The sequence below is a fragment of the Urocitellus parryii genome, chromosome 10, assembly GCF_045843805.1.
Source record: "Urocitellus parryii isolate mUroPar1 chromosome 10, mUroPar1.hap1, whole genome shotgun sequence".
NCBI lineage: Eukaryota > Metazoa > Chordata > Mammalia > Rodentia > Sciuridae > Urocitellus > Urocitellus parryii.
The window spans coordinates 131,612,610-131,629,514 of NC_135540.1; positions in this window are offsets into that span (position 1 = coordinate 131,612,610).

Sequence of the window (16,905 nt, forward strand, 5' to 3'; positions counted from 1 at the left end):
TCAAAGAGAATGAGAGGCTTTAAGTAGAATTTAAATGGGAAAAAAAGAGATTCAGTAAGAGATGGATGAAAAGATCATGGAGAGAAGACGAATGTTCAGTTTATGCTGGTTGTTGTTGGGACCCTATTGCTCTTACTTCCTGGAGCTTACCAAGTCTACACACTGATCCCTGAAGTTGCTTTGCATTTTGGGGATTTCAAGTGAAAGCCAAAAGTCACCAGCGACACTTCCATCGTGAATTCATTATTTTGTTATATTTATTGTATAAAAATATTCATTTAATCCTTTGCATATTTACTACTTTATATAATTTATTTTATTTTTGTTCATAAGCATAGAATGAATGAAGTTTTGCTTACTTCTGTTTAGCTTAATGATGAGTTCATTGTCTTTTGGTTCATATAGACATGATTTCAGATCCTAGGTCTATCAGACAGTTATTGTGAAATTTAACTTACTGGTATTTAGGCTGTAGGTCTTAACTATTATCAGCAGCACAAGTATTAGGAAATACAGAAAAATAAGACAAAAGAAATGAAAATGAGTAAGTAGGCAATTTCCAAGAGAGGAAAAAAAAAAAAAAGATGATGAACTTGTTGGAACAAATGAGGTATAAATAAAAGAGGAGTTTGTGTCAGACAAACCCTACAGTAACCAATAGTTGTAAATGTATCTTAAAACTATTGGAAACATACAAAAAAAACAAAACAAAACAAAACAAAACAAAAAAACACTGAAGGTGAAATGGAAGCCATCAGGAGTGGTGTGACTGAACTGTGATTTATATAGAAGGCTGAAAACCCATATCTTAAGTTAGAGAAAGACCAAAGAAAAAGGTCAACTTGGCCAGAAGGACTACAAAAGGACATTCTACAAGCAAGTTTATCCAGCAGTGCTGAAAGAAGAAACAGACTCCAGTCACCCTCGGTGGCTCCTGTTCATCTACTGTAAACCCACTTCTTGTCTTAGCTTTATTTCCAGTGCTAAGCAGCATTCCAAGTAGTAATCCAGATTCCCATGAACCATAAACTGACTTGAGAATTCCCTGGATGACAGACCAATTTTAAACATTTGGAAGGAATGTAACTTTTGAAATGAATTTTCTAGTGATTTGGCTTAAATGGAGGTTTCTCTAGTGTGTTTAATTATGATGAGTCAGCCAACCCAAACTTATGAATGTGACAATCTTAAGATGTTTGAAGGCATCAAGATAATGCCATTCTGTGAGGTTTCTTCTTTAAAAATTAATTAGCCATCAGTTTTCACCCTTATTTATTCTTTTGTCTCTCTACAAAATCATAGTTCTCTCCTACTTCCATAAAACAAGAAAATTACAGATGATATTTCTAATTCTAAACTATGAGGCATAGTATTAGAAATATGTCTTACTGAAAATTTTAAATGTCAGGAATATTTTTGATCAAATGAAAAATTGCAGATACTCATAATTTTCTTGATTTGTTTTCATGAGATAACATAAAAATTTAAAGAATAGTTAAGAATATTTCTGTGCACTACACCAAAGTTCGATAAAAATGTCATCTTGAGATTTATTTTTCCCACTACATCACCTGATTATTTTAATTGCCATTCCATTTGAATATCTCTAAATCAGCATTCGTTCTGTGATCTCAGAATGCCATAGCATATCCTGAATTATAAAAGGTTATAAATTAATTTACAGCCCCCAAAACATATGTTGCTCACCAGGAAATATAAAAGCCTACCAGGGTGTGCCATGTCCATAGTACTTGTTGCTTAATTGTTTTGTCTTGCTACTTTATTTTTTCCTACGTGGTTTTAAACATGTGGGGAGCACTGAGTCATTAGCTGGTTTTGGTGGGTTATGTGGTTTATAGATGTACAATGCATGAAAAAAAATAAAGATAAAATTAGAAGTGGGGAAATTTCATCCATAAAAGGAAAACTCTAGGGTCATTTAATGGAATGAATACATTAATAATTTGTAACTTTTCCACTGAATCACTAAATCTTGGCACCAAATGGAAATGCCAAATGTAATGTTTCAAACACCATTTTTTCCATAAATATTCATTTTACAGTTGGAGAAAAGTATTGTCATTTATGTGGAACAAAGAAAAAAAATCTCTAAAATAAAAACATCTGGTAAAAACAGGCCAATACGTTAAGATCTAAAAAGAAGCATGCCTGCTTATTTCATATTGCTTTTTCCTCTTACAAGGTCAAATGCTTCATAGAACTTCATATATTTATTTTAAGTTGTACTTTAAGGTAACAATGCCTCTACCCAATTATGACTTCCTGTGTTAAAGTTTTCTTATAACATTAAAGTTTTATGAAAGGCAAAAAAGGCACAGACAATGCAAGGAAATCACTGGCACACATTATGCTTCTAAGTCTCTGCTAGAACGTACTGAATATATATTTGACCTTAAATGATGTCATGTATCCTTAGGGGTCAATTAAAAATGCATATTTCATCTCTGGTTAAAAGCAACTTCATGGAACAGAATACTATGTCATAAAAGTCACAAACATATATGGTAGGGAACCTATGGAAAATTCATACACCACAGAGGAGTTCATGGATTTTTGCAAAATAGATTTGAAAATAAAAAATGTAGTTCATCTGTTATAATATATAACAGAATTCCTTATAAGATTGAAATGGATAGTTTTTGTTGTTGTTTTTTTAGCTCATACTGAAAGTTTGCAAAGGTAAGAGGACTATTTTTCCACATTGAATAAGTAGATTTGGTAGAATACTTTTTTGGAGGGCGGGGGCAGGAATTTAATTCAGGGGCATTTGGCCACTGAGCCACATCCCAGCCCTAAATTGTGTTTTATTTAGAGACAGAATCTCACTGAGTTGCTTTGTGCCTTGCTTTTGCTGAGGCTAGCTTTGAACTTGCGATTTTCCTGTCTCAGCCTCCTGAGCCACTGAGATTACAGGCATGTGCCACTGTGCCCAGCTAGACTGTGTTTTTATGGGTTAGAAACAAACCAATACTTCATTAGGCTTCAGATGGGTTTGAAATCTATTTCATTGACAACTTTTTTTTATTCTATTTCTTCTTTTAACGTTCAGTTTATTAGTACTGAATTGTAATTTGGTGGGAATACAACTTAGATAAAACTGTATTTTGAATATTCACAGAAAACATAAAGAATACTAAAAAAAAGAGAGAAAAACTAACATATATAAAAATTTGCTTTCACAAATTATATCATGAATGATAAATTTCTTTTTTAAAATTTTGTTTTGTTATATATGACAACAGAATGCATTATAATTCATATTACACATATAGAGCACAATTTTTCATATCTCTGGTTGTACACAAAGTACAGTCACATCCTTGGTGTCTTCTTATATATACTTAGGATAATGATGTCCATCACATTCCACCATCTTTCATAACGCTATGCCCCCTCCCTTCCCTTTTCCCTATCTTCTTTGATGACTCAAGAGTAGTTATCAGAAGGTGTTTGAAATAAAGTAAAAAACCCAAACTAGAAATTCATACCTGACAATTGTGATTTTTTTTGATTCCTTAAGTCTACTTCACCTCATGTGAAATGTCCATGATGACAAAAATAATCCCATACTCTTTTTAGCAACTTAAAGACATGCATATGTCATCTATTGGCTAAAGAAACAGGAAAACCAGGTACTAGGTTTATTTCAGAACACATTTATCCATCAATATGTTGAGACACTAGGAAAGATAATTACCTTTTCCTTCTGGCTGTTACTAGTACTGCATTCAATAGATGGAAATGATACAGGCATATTGGGCCACAATGCTAACCTGAGCTAATCTGACAGCATATCAAACTAGTTCACTGAGATATCAATACAGAGTAATGGAACCTCATTCCCTGATGACACTATCAAGCCCCTGGAGTCATCAAAATTAAAATTTGTTTTCACTGGCTTTTATTATATATGATAAGAAATTCCTTTATTTTTTATTATTTTTTGGTAGTTGTAGATGGACAGCATGCCTTTATTTTATTTGATTATTTTTATGTGTTGCTAAGGATGGAACCCAGTGCCTCACACGTGCTAGCTCTGCCACTGAGCTACAACCCAGCCCCTCCTTTATTCTTTAGAATAATTTGAGTTAGGAATGTCTACTATTTGGACACCAGTGCATTTTAAATTATGTAAAATAAGCTAAAATTTTTAAACACACCAAAGCTCTGAAACTTGCTAAATACTTCATGAACTTTATTATTTAATTTCCATATAGTCATTAAAGTAAAGGCTATTATTGCCATGTTAATAATGCTGAAATGGAAGCTAAGAGAGGTCAATGAATCTGTACAAACTTGATGCAGTTAAAAAAAAAAAACGGTCGTCTGAGGGCTGGGATCAGAGCAGAGTGACAGAAAGCTTGCTTTGCTTGGGTGAGGCACTGAATTTGGTCCTCAGCACTGCATACGAATACATAAAGGTCCATTGACAACTTTAAAAATATATATTTCTTAAAAACTGGTAGTCTGAATGTTAAACCAGATTTTCTAGCTCCAGATGCCACACCTTGTGCCGCTGTGAGGGTTCTTCTAACTTGTATGACTTTTTTTTTACACTATTAAGTAATACTGGGAAAATTTTTCTTCTCTACAGATTTATTCTATTACAAGTACCACAAATGACAACAGTAACAACAACTGAGTTTTATTAGGCAGGCCCACCTTTTTCATAAGAGTCTATTATGTAGATCAATTGAGTAATCTATGTTATGTACAAACTACACAATCTTTATTTACTGTTTACTACCTGTATGGATGATTTCATATCTATACTGAGGAAAGGTTACAGACATGGTCCCCTCCTTGAGGAGAGCACTTCAATATCTATGAATTATACATGTGGACCTCCCAGTCTCCTTTCATTAATCCATAATGATGTTCTCTACATTAAGTATTAAAATATATATATATATTTTTTAATTTTGTAATCAGTTGACATCCACCCTTTTAACTATATAATTCCTATACTACTTTTTAACTTTTCATATGTACTGAGACATATGAAATTATTCAGGTGTATTTGCTTAAATTAGCCTTTCTAATCATTTTTTCAAAAATGTTCTGTCTTGAATGGTGTCTTAATCATGCTGTTGTCATCCAGAGCACATAGCATTTGTTCATTTAAAAATGTTTACCAAATGCCTAGTTTGTACCAGGTACCATGGAAGGGTTTGTAGAATCAAAGATAGATATGCAAAGTGCTTCAGCCCATGATAGGCACTTGGGAAATTTTGTTGAATTTAATTTAATTTACCCAATAAAAATGCAGGAGTGATTCTTTACTGATCATCCTAAGAACTGGGGTCACAAAATACATAAGGTTAATGACTAAATAATGGAGTTAAAATTTAAGGTTAAATGCAAAGCTAGTATCCTGCATTATGCAATTTTCTCACATAATGAAGACAAGCCATTAAGGATTCACAACTTTTAAGCCTGCTTAACCCAAACAACAATGAAAAAAAGAATCTAAACATGATTTTCCAGCTTTCAGATGAATGAGGTTAAATTGGGCAAGACAGCAAATAATGAGCGATAATAATGAAGAACTCACATCATCTAGAGCATTAACAACACTGATGTGCAGTTAATACTGAAAAGGATTTATCATTACTCTGAGTGAGAAACTGAAAGTGATTTCTTCCTCAGAGCAACGTGCACCTCTCCATGTTCAGATACAATCTATTCTTCAGTACATATTTCACAAACCATCTTTACTCTGCCTTACTAACTGTTTCTACCCCTTCACAGTGTCTGTCCATTATTTGTATATAATGTCCTTTCTTGTCACCTAAATGATAAACTGTTAACTTGCTAAGAAGATGCAACATATGTCCATGGAGTCTCCTCTGGTCTAGCAACAATGTTAAGCAATATAATTATTTAATTTGTTTATTGTCAGTAAACCTTATTCCCACTAAAATGTAAATCCATGAGAGATCTGAGATTTTGTATTTTATTTTATTGACTATTGAATCCTCAGTTATTATAATAGTGTATGGAACCTAGTAGATGCTAAATAAATACTTATTAGTAAATGAATGAATCAATCAAAACATGGTGGTCTGGATACTTTTCTACCACTTGAATCTTGTTTAAGCCTTTGATGGTATCAACAATGCAGTGTTTCCACTGATCAAATATTCAGATTAAATTTTCATGAAAATCTCATATATTCATGGTAACCTTATCCCTATAGTCAAACTTGAAAAGCATGATATAAAAAACTACTTATGTATGTGAAATAAATATTTAAAAAACTAAAATAATTCACATTCATTAACATCATAACACCTTTATTTTTATGAAAAAATAACAAATCATGAAATAGAGATATACAACTTGCTCAGAACATACACTTCTCATCAAGTTCCATATTCTCATTGCTTCTTCCAAAATTGTTTACCAAATGCCTAGTTTGTACCAGGTACCATGGAAGGTGGTGTGTGGGAAATAGTGTGATTAAAGAAGTGAGTAATGTATAGATCATCTTTTTTCAGGATGAAAGTCTAAATTATATAACAAAATTAATATATGGGACAGAATGAAATTATTAATAAATCTGTGGTTATTTTGGTATTTTTTATTTTTTTAAATTAGTACTCCATTATGTATTTATGAAATATGGTAGAAGTTTACAGGAACTACTTCAATAATTCCATACACACACACACACACACACACACACACACACACACACACGGGTCTTTTGATCTCCAGAATGTCTAGCGTAATATAATATTTGACATACATAATACTGCCATTAGCTATGAAGAAGGATACCATTTTCAGAGTTATGTTACAGTGCATTTCAGGCACAAAGGAGCAGGAAGACTCAGCTATCCTGATTCCGTTCATCTGAACAGATGTATGTGATGCTACATGACCAGTATCTGTCTCCAAGCCCACTTTTGACATCAACCAAGTTTGCTAAGGATGGTATAACTATAGCATTCCCTACTTTCTGAACTCCAGTTTGATAGATATTGCAGACACATCATATTCCCCCAGTGACCTCGAATCATTATTTGTCCATTTACCTGCTTGAAAAATATGTACTGAATGAAGACTGCGAAGTTACTCTGCAATGTCCAGAAGCTCTTCTGAGGGTTGACCTCTAGTTCCACAGGACCTATAAAACTGTCTTATGAATGACAGCCGTTGTCATTGAATGGTCAAAATCTATACACCACTCACCTGCCAGGTCACAAAATTCTGATTCCCTTCCTTGATTGTGCCTTTGAAAACCAACTGTGGAATCATGACTTTTTGGTGCAGTAATAGGAAAAGGGACATACAGAACATTCTACTGGGACCCTGGGGGGACATTTTTAATTCCTATTTTTCATGAGAAGTATGTTTAATTATCATTCATCTATTTCTGTCAAGAAAGATCCATAAATTGAAATTAATTCTGACCATTAAGACTCTGGCATTCAGATTTCAGAAAGGAATAAGATTTGGTGAAACACTTTCATGCTCTTGTGCTTTTGTTCATATTGAGCCATTTGTCACCTACTCTGTGATGTCTTCTCACCATTCTTATAAATCGAAGCTAAAGAATAATGTATTTTTCAGTGGCTCCTGAAAAAATAGGGTTTTTTTTTCCTCTTCCATGAGAGTTTGGCCTACCTCTGCTTATATGCTGGATGCTCTGCATTGTTTCACTGGTATGTCCAATATGTCCTCAAGATGTGCATCTCCACTTCATATACCAAAATTCTGAGTCTCACAAAGGTTAAGTAATGGGCCCATCATCCTCCTAAGTCTGAAGTTATAAATTTAACAGTACTTTGACAATGTCCTCTCACTTATCCCCCAAACACAACTTTTGCAAAGTTCTAGCAAGTTTGTCTCCTTATTTTTTGAAAAATTTACTCATTTTTTTATCATTCCTATAGCCACTGCATTAATTTAGCTCACTGTCATTTGTCACAGGGACTATTGTTTCTTCTCTGACTTATTCTTCCTAATGTCAGCATTCTTACCCACAATGCATTGCACTGTTGCTAGAATAAACTTTCCCAAACAGAAATGAAAACTTCAACCCTGTATTGCTATATAATGAGAAAAATCCTTATGCTCCTTTATTCTCATTATTAATATCATTATTCAAGTCATTTTTGTTCTCCTTTGAGGGAAGTAGGTGGTTAACACAGATTTTCTTACTCTGCCTCAGGTCTCAAACATCACAAAACCATTGCAAAATCCACAAGCATTACAATATCAAAGGAAACCTCAAGAAGGCCTTCCAGAGGAGACTCATGGAGGGAAAGCACATACTGTTCAGGAAATTACAGAACAGCAAATATCAGAGAGATCATTTCCCATGACTAAAATGAATTAGCTGCAACAAACCAAAACACACAGATAACTGTCCACCAACATGTGGCTCTGTCATTAAAAACAACTTGCTTATTTGTGAATAAGTTATGAGGATGACAAAGAACTTCTGGGATTATGTCTTGAAAGCAAGGTATCGTGAGAGAACTTGTGCTCATGGCCAAAGGTGGTCATTCAATATCCTATTACCTAACAAGAAAGTGACTTTTGAGAGTTTCATGGGCTATTTATGTGTTCTGTGTGCAACTTGGCAAGGATATTTCCTGACATGTATTTTGTGTAATATAACATTATAAATTTGATGTCATACCCTATACATACGTTTGCTGGTCTCAAAATTTTATCAGCCTGATTCCCATAATATGAGAAGAAAAACAAAGACTCTTATCATAGTTCATTACAATTAAGAAGAAATTTAGAATTCCACTATTTAAAATCTCTCACTTTGTATGGGAGAGAATAGAGATCCAGAGATATGACTATTATTGAAGGACTCACTCCCAGTGAGGGGATAAATTTATATATTTGGCCTAGGCAATTTATAGTCTTGGTTTGCTGTTCTTTCAAATAAACTACAATACCTTATAAAATGTCCATGATACTCAACTTTCTCCAAGAGAACAAACAGGAAGAAATGACCATATTCTTTGAGAAAGTCAAAGAAACCAATAAGTCAGATGATTCACACAATAAACACAATAAAGAGACTGAGATTAGAATTGCAGTCCATGACTCCTCTTCTGAAAGTTGATTTCCTGTCTACAAAGTTATGAGCTATGACTTTTGGGGATATTACACAAAAATATGCATTTTTACAAGTTCAAGATGAGCCATAACCTTAATTTGAGATTCATGATCAACAAACACAAATTTTACATAATCATCAAAATTCTAATACTTTTTTTTTTCTGCTAAAATGGTCAGAATGCAAACAAACTAATGACATCTTGCATAAGTTTTCCATTTCCTTTGGAACACTGTACTTCTAATTCAGCATATCAGTATGTAACTGGGGCAAAACCATTATTTTGGAAAGAAAAAAATCAACGTTGCTATCATCTTTTAGGTTATTACATCAAGCAAAGCCATTTCCAAAGAAAAAACTATGTATCCACAAAAATAAATCAAACATTTCAAAGTATAAACAAAGAAAAATTTATACATAAGCCTGCAAAACTTCAAAGGAAGAGCAGGATTAAGTGAGAAAAGAAAACATCTCACAAATTTGGCTCAAAATCTGCACTCTTTCTTGGTATCTGAAGCATCTGAGACCTAATAGAAAACCTTGGTTTCCAGAGGATAGAAAAATAAAAGTTTAGCATAGTTTTGTGTATTTTCAATTTTTGCAGTGAATTCTATAGCATTGGTGAAATGAATTTGGATAGTATTGTGGCTCCAAAACTGAAGAAAATCTATCTCCTATGACTGGAATTTGTTGGAAATCAATTTTTACACTGCAATCCACAAACACAGTGAGATGCCCATCATGTGCAGGGGTGTATGTGTCTTGTCTCTGGAATGTAAACTGCAATGCATAGAAACAAGCTGATATTGTTAGCATGTCTGATTGCCTGTAGCTGTCAATCTTGGGAGGGGGCAACAGATGAATTATTGCTAATAATTTCAGAGTATGCACATCCTGTGCTTACATGTTACTAGAAAGAACAAAATACAATGAATCTGATGTGGACAAGGAATGCAAGAAATATTTCTTTCAGACTGTCAGCAAGCAATGGAACAAATGAGATTTATGGCAGAATTGGATATGTGATTTATAGTTTTGCTTGTTCTTCATTTAAAAGAGGAAATTAAAACCACACTTGCATACGATTCCATCTTTGATCACTAGAGAATAGCTGCTGTGAATTAATTATTATAAATTCTATTACACTTGTTCACCCCAGGTGTGGTATTTGTAGGACCTTCCAACTAGTATCTCAGGGGAAACTGACCTCCCCCATTTTGGTTAGAAGTTTGAAGGAAAAATATCTGGTATTTGGCATTTCACTGGGAAGTTATTTATTACTTAAGGAACTAATTGAATAATCTTATGGGAAGAAAATAATTAGAAGACCCAGAATAAGTTGTTAACAGCTATTTACTAGCTCAAGGAATGGGTATCTGTTCTCCGTTAATTATCTATAAGCCTGAAATCAAATGCTTAAATTTATTCAAAATTATTTTCAGTTTTGATAGTTCCACTTAACTCTGTAAGTAAGCATGGAAAGTATTTATTTTATAAAGAAAATATTCTCTTTATTTAGTTTCCATTTAAAACAATAGAAAGAATTTATTCGGACTGGTGATATAGCTCAGTTGGGAGAGTGCTTGCCTTGCGTGCACAAGGCCCTGGGTTTGATCCCCAACACCACAAAAAAAAAAAGAATTTATTGATTAAAATATATTAAGATGAAAATAGAACACTGCAATGGATCACTGAAAGCAATCAAAAATATGCCAAGGAAGGAATCAATTTAAAAAAATATAAATAAATACCCTACCACAAATTCAATAAAATACATGAGTAAATTTCATGATTAATCATAAGAATCCAACACCTTTTGAAGAGACTACTTACAAAACTTTTAATGGAATAAAACACAAATCATAAAAGGAAAAAAAACTCTATATTAAGGTCACAAATATTATAATTCAGGAAATGCATTCCGCTGTCATGTATAACTCATTAGAACAAATACAAAATAACTTAAGGATGTTAAAATATAAGACAAAAAGTCTTATTTATTTGATCCTGTGAGCTGCAAGTGACTATGGAGAAATTGAGCATGATTACATACCTTACTGATGGAGCAGCAGAGAGTGGGCTACTTTAACAGAAGGGATTGGACCTTCAAATGTTTTTTTAATTGGAACATTTACCTTCTAATTTTTCTTTGATTCTCTACAGATGCATCCATTTTGTTTTCACTCCTAGATTCTAAAACAATTCAAGAAATAAGGGTGATGGAAACATTTATTGTTATTTATGGGAATCCCCTCTTACCCACACCTGAGCTTATGTAAATGAGCTTACTTTTGGGAAGGCCCAAGATAACCACAGGATGGGAGGCTGGTGGCCAGGGGAGGGAACCCAGGGATTAGAGCGCAGGAAATTTCCCAAAAGCAAGACATCCCAGTGTTGCAAAGCAAGGTCATCTGTGGAGACAAAGTCATCTCAGATATGCTTGGTTACCAGTTCCTAAGATCATGCCAGAAAGATTTCAGATGTGCCCCTCAGAGTAGCAGGCAATCGTTTCTTAGAAGGGATAGGAAAAGAGAAAAAGAAGACACTTTCAAAAGAGTGGGTGGGTCCACTCAGAGAAGAGAGGAATGATGTGCCCCTCCTGCCCTCAAGTTTTGTTGGGGTCCCAGGGAAGTTTTCAGAGAGTCCTGCCGCATCCAACTCTTGACTTTGGACTGAAAAGCAAGATTGCCTCAGACTTCCAAGCCCCCATTGAACATGGTCTTACCCCACGAAGGGGATACTTTACTATTACAATGACATGCTAATGGTCCAAGAAACTCTGGGCCCCTTTGGTTCAAGCTCTTTCTACTTGTTCTTACAAATTTTATGCTTGGGGCCTTTGCTTTTTATTATCCTGTCTTCTTGAGTTCTTGAATCTGGTCTGTGTAAAGGTCATAAAAGTCCCCCTTCAGGGTTACTTCTGTTCTTCTTATTGACAGGGAGGATCCTTTGGACCTGCATTCCTCCTGCAGATAACAGGATGTTTGCTGAGGAATATAATATATCCTATTGACTAAAGCCATGCAGAAAACAGATAATTTTTTTTTTAAATAAAGTATGTCGGCTGGGGTTGTGGCTTAGTGGTAGAGCGCTTGCCTAGCGTGTGTGAGGCACTGAGTTCAATTCTCAGCACTGCTGATAGATATATAGATAGATAGATAGATAGATAGATAGATAGATAGACAGACAGATAGATAGATAGACAGATGCCCATTGACAACTAAAAAATATCTATAAAGAAAGTATGTGAGGCTCAATGTCATAGACCAAATTTATAGAATTATTGCCTTAACCTCAGGTTCCCACTGCTCATGGCTTTCTCTTACCTATCACCAGAAGTTTTGGGATTGGTTGGTGAGCAAGATCATATTCACATGACAAGAGGGTTGTGCGCCCCAAAACTCCATGAGGACAGAAGTGCCTTCTGGATCCTCCTCTTACGTTTCCCTTCACACCTCTGTAGATTTGTACCCTTTAATGTGTCTTTGCAATACATCAGTGAGCATAGGCATGTTGTTTTCTAGAGTTCTGTGAGCCATCCCAACAAATCATCAAAACTAGGAGGGGGTTGTGAGACCCTCTCTAATTTGTAGGCATGTGAAGTGGAAGGGGAAGCTGTGGGTAGCATGGGAACCACCACTTGAAATTGACATCTGAAGTGGGGAGAGGGTCTTATGGTACTGAACCCTTAACCTGTGAGTTCAGCACTAACTCTAAGATGTTATTAAAACTGAATTAAATGGTAGAGCCCTCAGTTGGAGAATTGGAGAATTGGTTAGGGTAACACTGGCACGGAAGGTGTGAGAAGTGAGAGTGTTGAGAAAGAGCAGAGGAGTGTTAAATAAAAATTAGAGGTGGCCATTGTTTTTGATCTAAGCTCCTGCTCTATGTTCACAAACAAAAACACATAAAGGTTGAAATAAAAGCAAAATCCCAAGTTTTATTTGGAAATAGCATTCAAACGAGAATAGCAGTATTGCAATGGAAATATACATAACATAGTAAATCACAGACATATTCAAAGAGGTTGAGACAGGGAGAAGTTTTTAAAGGTAAAAGTGAGGGCATTTACACAAGATGCTTTAGAAATAATAATTTTTGATTGAGAGATTAATAATGAGGGTGAACTCCTAAGTTTGAGTAGATAGATGCTGGACAGATTTCCTTGGAGAAGCATTATTAGGTTGCAGTGGCCTCTACAAGCTCATGGTTCTGGAAGAATCTTTTTTGATGGTTATCATCAGGCAACCATGTGTAAGAGCTCTTCTTTTATAACTTCTCAGCTTTGTTTATTTTTGTTAGAGTTGACCCAAGCAACTCCATTTTGATTTTGGTAACTTTTTAAAATAGGTCCCAATAGGGGAAGCTTAAAATCCATGTGGAATCACTAATGCTGGAATTCCACATCACCAAACTGAACTGACGTTGTCAAGTGACCTTCCTAGAAACCAGGAGAAATGAGAGAGAGAGAGTACCCTATTTTCCAAGAAGGCTAGTGTCAATTATCAGAATAATAAAGTTTCCTCTGTCTTTAGTCCTTACCTCTTTTAATCACAATAAAAAAGTAACTTTAAGTACTCTGATGTTAAACCCATCAATTATATTTTCTATTATTTTATCTCTATAAGGAAAGTAAACTTTAAATGACCAGTTTACTTTAATTTTCTCATTTCTGCTTTCTTCAGCTTATTTCATTCCATAATATCTACTGATCAGCTCATTGAAGAACTTGCTCTATTATATAGAATCAAGTGTTGTCCAGTCTCAAAAATAAAAGTAAAGCCAACTAAGAACATTTTAAAATATCTTTATTTTATGTTTATGTGGTGCTGAGGATTGAACCCAGTGCCTCATGCATACTAGGCCAGTGCTCTACCTCTCAGCTATACAACCCCAGGCCCCAACTGAGAACTTTTAACTAAATTGTTGTAATTTGTCCTTTGACAAAGGAAACAGCAGTTTTCCTTTCAAAACTTAAAATACCTTAAACAAAACCAGAAAAGGTATTGTTTCAAGTTCTCTAAGATGTAAATGGAGCCAAGAACTTCATAGTTGTTATTATTGGTGATCCTTAGGAAAATGTGCATTCTTTTCTTAAAAGTTTCCAGCAAAACCCTAAGAATTGTTGATGTTGACCTGGCATGGCTTTATTCCTATCTCTGCATCAATTCCTATTGATTGGAATGAAATAAAATGTTTAACTGACCTGAATCAGATGCCCATCTCACTCAAACTCCAGAGCCTGAAAACATTATACAGGTGGTTTCCAAAGAAAAGTCAGGATCCAGTCTCCACAGAACATGAAAGCCATGCTGGACAGGAAAAAGCAGATGTTCACCAAGAGCATGTTTTCTGAAGTATGTTACTTGTATATCTACTGCCAGATAAACTGCTCAAAAAATAGGTAAGTTCTGCCAGGAGCAGAGATAAAAGGCATTAATTTTTATTAACTTAGTTAATTGATGCCTTTTAAAGTACAATCTAGTGTTACTACTTGTTTGTTGGGGATTTTTATTTTTTACATATGCCCAGCACTTAGTAATATAGGACTGTTCTTTCTAAGGGGTAATATTTTAGTGAAGTTAATTTTAAAGCCTGCTTGTCATAATTTTAGAATATACTAAAGATTTTAGATGGCAAATAATAACCCATAGCTTTACTACCCAAGGCCTTTTGGTGTCTTTCATTTCTCTTCCCATTCTTTCTTATTACAAGTTTCTGTTTATGTAATTTCTTTCATATTTAAATTTTCATTAGGTGTTTTTAACCTACATTCTATGTTTAGCACTGCATTGCTAATATCCGCTTGTTATTAGAAATTGTTCATGGAAAGAATTTTAATGAATTAATAAAATTTTATTCATAACAATTCTTATTACTACATTTGAATGTTAATATTACTTCTAAAGTTTTATGTTTATAAATAATGCTGCCCTGAATACCTTCTTGTCAAAGTTTTATTTTCCAAATTTCATTTCCTTATGAAAATTTTCTAGAAATAAGATTTCAGGGCAAAATGTTATAAGTGCACATTATTGAATAAATTGCCTTTTTTATTTGATTTTAGAATTTTCTTTATAATCACTAACTAAAAAAAATATTGAAACATTGAACTTAGCGTTTGTTTAGCAAATAAATTTGGAACACCAATTGGATGCTGTACAGCACATTGTAAGGATAAAAAACCCAGTCTCATGGAAAGAAAGAAGACTTATATAAAGACATAATATGCAAACTGGGACCTGAAGAATGGCTCAAAGTCAAGAGGAGAATTTAAGTAGGAAAGGAGAATATGTAAGGAAAAACACATCTCATACAGAAGATATAAAATGAGAAAATGCATGCCATGCTTGGAAAATCACACGCATTTTAACATTACTGGAAACATGAGATTGGAGGGATGAAGTAGGCCAGATTTCCAAAGGGTCACCTGCAGGCATGGGGGATGTCAAGAGGGACAGAGTCTGATGCTTACATGGCCCTGGCTCTCCATGTATCATGTTGCATTTTTTAGATTTTTACCCCATTTAGTGAAATTCTCTGATGCAAATTCTAAAAGGTGTTATTATAGCACAAAGAAGGAGTTGGAATAAAAGGAGGAGAGTGATGTAGAAATTTAAATCAGTAATGTTTCATGTCTGGTTCAGGAATATGAGTGGAGAAGCTTCCTTCTCCTATCCCAGGAAGAATGAACTCCAAGAATTTCTCTCAGCACAGGGCTGCTAAAGACTAGCTAATCTTTAGGCTGACATAACTTAAGGAGCATATGCATATTTCCCAGAGAGTACCTAACAGTTGAGTGAATATAATTCCTTGTATTGCTTGCCCATTGCACACTTCAGATTGCAAAAAGCCCTATTTGACCCTCTGAAAATTTACAATATCAGTGAATAATTTCCACATGAAGAAATTGAGCTCTACCTTGTCTGTTTTTTATTTCAATTTCTGCTTCTTTAGGACTTGGCTCATTCTGGCCTCACCTTGGGATGTGTAGCTTGAAAGCTGTTCATGGAAGGAAGTGGCTCTGGATATAAGAAAACGTGCAAACATCAATGCAGCCTACACGTCTGCTGTTGCCAACCCACTGCCAAAATGCCCAGGTCATATTTTGAAGAAATTCCTTGACAGAAAGTTATAAAAGAAAAATAGTGGTAGACAGGCTTGGGGATGGATAGCTCTGCCAGAGAACAAGGTCCTCTTCCTATCTTTCTGTACAACTCATTAGGGACCTTAATTGAGCCACTTTGCTGTCATAAACTCCCCTGTCTGTGAAATGAGGATAATTATTGCTGCCCTTTCCTTTGCCCTTTGATAACTTCACAGGGATGTTCAGAGATCTTATGAAGATTAATAAGCCAAATGCTTGTAGAGTGCTCTAAGCTCCCCACATGGGAGAGGATAGCAAATTAAAATCCATTGCTTTGAGAGCACAAGGGGCCAGATACCAGAGGCAAGGATCCAGAGCCTTCAAAGTCCTTGGTCAGGCTCTACTTTGAGTGTTGGAGGGTACTTCCATATGATCTCTGGCCCACAAACATTAGTTACTCACCTCATGTCCCAATGTGCCCTTACTAGGTCTAGTCTAGTACTTAAAGCAATGGACCAGATCTTGAATTACACATTGTATTTCCTTTTTGGGGGGTTTGGGGGCCGGTAGGTGTGATAGGCCGAACAGTGGCTCTCCAAATATGTCTGCATCTTAATCCTCAAAACATGTGGATATGCTCCATTAAAGAGAAAAAGGGATTTGGTAAATATGATTAAGTCAAGGGGGTATTAAGATGGGGAGATGACTC